The following is a 4281-nucleotide window of genomic DNA, read 5'->3' as shown; positions in this document are numbered from 1 at the left end:
AGCATTTAAAAGAATTTCATGTTATGTGTTCCAGCATGAAACCTCAAGGAGTTTCAGAGGATAAAATCAAGCTTCGAGCTTTTCCCTTCTCACTGGAAGGTACAACTAAGGATTGGTTGTATTACCTTCCTTCCGAATCTGTCAACTCATAAAATGGGATAAAACAGATATTTCTAGAGAAGTATTTTCCTGCTTCCCATGCTGCCAACATAAGAAAAGAAATTTATGGCATCCGGCAGTACAATGGAGAGAGCTTATATGAGTATTGGGAACAATTTAAGAAACTGTGTGCAAGCTGTCCCAATCATCAAATAAGTGAGCAGCTTTTGATTCAGTATTTCTATGAGGGACTTCTACCAATGGACCGCAATATGATAGATGCTGCTAGTGGAGGAGCTTTGGTTGACAAGGCACCAGAAGAGGCAAGGAGGCTGATTGCTAACATGGCAGCAAATTTTCAGCAGTTTGGAATGAGAATGGATCACACACCTATGAAGGTTAATGAGGTAAGTACATCTAACCTTGAGAAATAAATTTTTGATTTAACTTCTTTGGTGAGGTAGTTGGCTATAGGGAACATGCAAACTGTTAAGGTATGTGAAATTTGTTTGGGTTCAGGTCATGCTACTGACATGTGTCCTATGTTACAAGAGGATGAATCAATGTAACATGCTAATGCAGTAGGAAATTATGGACAACCACAACACAGGTATGATCCCTTTTCCAATACTTATAATCCAGGATGGCGAGATCATCCTAATCTGAGTTATGGGAATCAACCGGTGTAAAACCGATACTAGCAGCAGAGACAAGTGAATCAACCACCTCCGCCTCCCTCAAATCAAGGTATGTTACTTGATGAAATTATTAAGGCTTTGGCTAACAATACACAACAGTTTCAACATGAGACCAGAAATAACATTCAAAACATAGAGAGGCAGATTGGTTAGTTAGCTTCATCTGGAGCAAACTTGAAGCTCAAGGTTCTGGAAAGCTTCCATCACAAACAGTCATGAATCCTAGAGAAAATGCAAGTGCTATACTGTTGCGAAGTGGGAAAGAAGTTGATAATCAGACTCCACATGAGTCAATAAAAAAGAAGAAGCAAGGAGCAAAAGAGTCTGAAGTTCCTGAAGTTGAGGTAAATACTGAACCTAAACTGAATAAGGTTAATAATTATGTTCTTCCTCCATTCCCATGCAGGTTGGCTATAAATAAAAAAGAAGAACAAGAGAAAGAAATTTTGGAGACTTTCAGGAAGGTAGAGGTTAATATACCTTTACTTGATGCGATCAAACAAGTTTCCAGGTATGTCAAATTCTTAAAGAATTATGCACTACAAGGCGCAAGTTGAGTACTAATGAGAAGATCAGTGTAACACCCCTAAGTTCGGTAGTGCGTTCTACTGCTCCGATGACCAGTGCTGTCCGGACAGCTAGGATGCCTAGAAACTATACTTCGATATGAGTGAGGAGACATAAAATAATGAAATACAAGAAAAGAAAGTACAAGAAAAACAAAGGAAAAATCATAGCAAAGAAAAGTAACCAAGTTAAGCGAGCCGGAAACCCTAGCGATGGGTGACCGCACCGGGAAGCCACGGCGTGGACCGTTGACTAGCCCTGGACTGCGGGGAACCCTGGAAAACATTTTTAGGACTTAAATAGACCCTTATTGAAGAATAAATATCATTAGAAAGATCAAAGAAAAATTAAATAATTAGTACAAAGAAAAGTGAGAAATCGAAAAACGGACAAAACCCGGTGTTACCGAAAAATCGGGAATGCAACCCGAACAGGGGCATTATGGTCATTTGACATCCCGAATTGTCTTTTGACCTAAATGTCCATTAAAAATAAATAATATTACACTTAGAAAATAAAATGAAAAATTAGTTTAGTGGTACCTAATACAAATAGCCAAAAATGGAGTGAAAAATGTGTAAATAACACATTTAAGCTTATTATATTGTTAAATGGTGTGAGTGGACCATTAGTGAATAAAATAAACACATAATGGGCAGCTGTAATTCCATTATCCAAGCTGAAAAATTTCATCTTCTCCATTGTACCAAAGTTGCCGAATTGAAGAAGAAAAATCCTCCATGGCCATTTTTCAATCAAGCTCCATGCACTCCTCCATTTCAACTCCAATCACCTAGGGTTCTTCATTAAAGTTTGTCTACTCATCACAAGGAAGAGTTTGATACCAAATTTGAGAAGTTTAAGCAAGGTTTAACAAGCTCCAACCATAAGGTAAGTTAGTGTTTTTGAAGATAGCTTTGTTAAGTTTTGTGTGCATGTTATGGGTGTTGGGTTTGTGAAGAAAATTTTTGAGTTTGAAGAGTTATTGTTGTGTTCATTTTGGACAGCCATGGAGTCATGTATTTGATGAAATAATTGTGCATATATTTGATGAGAAATGATGTTGATCATGATGATTTAATAACCTAGTGAATTACTTCATAATTATATGGTGATTTTTGGCACTTGGATGAGAATTGATGAATTGTAGGGCAATTTGGTGTTGAAGAAGATTTTCGGCAGCTTGGGGACACTTGAATAAATGTATGTATTCATGGAAGTGTTGGCAGAATATTGACATAGAAGGATTGATGGATATGTATGTGAACTTGTTGTGTAAAGAGTATGTAAAAACTAGTGATGTTTATGTGTATGTGTAATGGTATTTGAACTTTGGGAATTAGAGTTATATTTGGTGTGTTGAGGATAATTGTAATCTGCCCAAAATGATGTTAATGTAAAGTAATATATAGTTTTGGTAATGTACCAAAACAGATTTGGTAGGGAAGTAAACATATTGCAAGGTAAATGTGTGTGATTGATGTGTGTTAAGCAAAGTAACCAAGGGCAGTGTACATTTTAGCCAATAAGTTTAAATGTGTAACCTCAATTGGTATGAGACCAATTGGAGGTGAAACTAGGCACAAAATGTGCCAACTTTCATTGAGAAAACATACCAAAATTCTGCTTGCAAGGTGACCTAAGAAAATGACCAATTCGGATTAGGTGCAATTAGGACCTGAAAAATGACCAATTGGGCAGCAGTGAGTGTTTAGGCCATAACTCACTCAAAACAGGTCCAATTGACCTGAAATTTTAACCATGAATAGTTAAGACCCATACCTACAAGTCTTATGAAGACACCAAAGCCCAGAAATGACCATAAGCAAGTCAAAAAGCTTGCACAAGTTCGGGTCCAAAAACTGGCCGAACCAAAGTTGACCAAATTGACCTAAAAATGACCTAATTTGATACCATTTGACCAGAAATAGTATAATGACCATAACTTGGTCTACTTAACTCGGATTGACCTAAAATTTTGCACCGCGGTCCATAAGACATAGATCTACAAGTTTGTAGTTTTGACCGAAACCCAAAAACCGAGGGAACTAGGCCGTCCGGCTAGGTCAAACTAGTATCTCGGAATCCAGCAAGTTGCATTAAAATGCACTAAACAAGGAAATGAGTTTGGCAAAACGTACCAACCCTAAAACCCTATCAAATGTGACATATTAATGACACTAAAACCTAATTTACCTAAAACGCATCGAGGGTCGGTATATTAGGTGATTAAGCAAATAAAGGTATTCAGTGAATAATAGCTTTCAGTGAATTAATTACCAAACATTATCGATAGAGACAATATAATTTAGTACTGAAACACTTCAAATTGTGTTTCTCAGTTACTAAAGACTCAGGGAAAGGGAAAGAAACACTGAGTCCAGACCAGGGAGACAGTCATCAGAGGTTTGTGCACAACAACTATTTCTTTTGAATTTTTCAATTGAAATAAATATTGACTATTTGTACATTATTGTTTTAAATTGTGGAAATGTGTTTGAATGGATATTTATTGCTTGAAAAGCATTGTAAATGATTTGAAACTGTGAGAAATTGTTTGAATGATATTGATGGATACTCATTGCTTAAAAAGCATTGTAAATGGTTTGAAATTGTGGAAAAATTGGTTTAGTGTGATTTGTGAAAATTGAAGTTAATTATGAATTGTGTTGCCATTTTGTGAATGAAATTATGACTTGGGAAATTTATTGGATTCTCACGAATCATTTGAATAAAATGTTTGGAATTGATTTTGTGTTCACACTTAGCATGACAGTATCATATCATTCCTTCTCCATTTATGGAGTTGTGATCATTTATTTCCTTCTCCATTTATGGAGTCGTGATCGTTTATTTTTCCCTCTCTGGTTTACCAGTGAGGTGATCGGATGAGTACTCATTATATAGCTAGCTCCCT

The 4281-nt window shown here is 36.3% G+C and overlaps 1 non-coding gene across 1 annotated transcript; it reads right to left on the bottom strand.

Moving 5' to 3' along the window:
- Positions 1–206: 206 nt before the first annotated feature.
- On the bottom strand, positions 207–313 carry LOC131181188 (small nucleolar RNA R71). Its single transcript, XR_009149816.1, has one exon. It is a non-coding gene; the product is annotated as a small nucleolar RNA R71 (small nucleolar RNA).
- Between the last annotated feature and the right edge of the window lie 3968 nt (positions 314–4281).

This window comes from Hevea brasiliensis, chromosome 6 (genome assembly GCF_030052815.1).
Source record: "Hevea brasiliensis isolate MT/VB/25A 57/8 chromosome 6, ASM3005281v1, whole genome shotgun sequence".
Taxonomy (NCBI): domain Eukaryota; kingdom Viridiplantae; phylum Streptophyta; class Magnoliopsida; order Malpighiales; family Euphorbiaceae; genus Hevea; species Hevea brasiliensis.
This window is presented reverse-complemented; position numbering and strand designations above follow the sequence as displayed.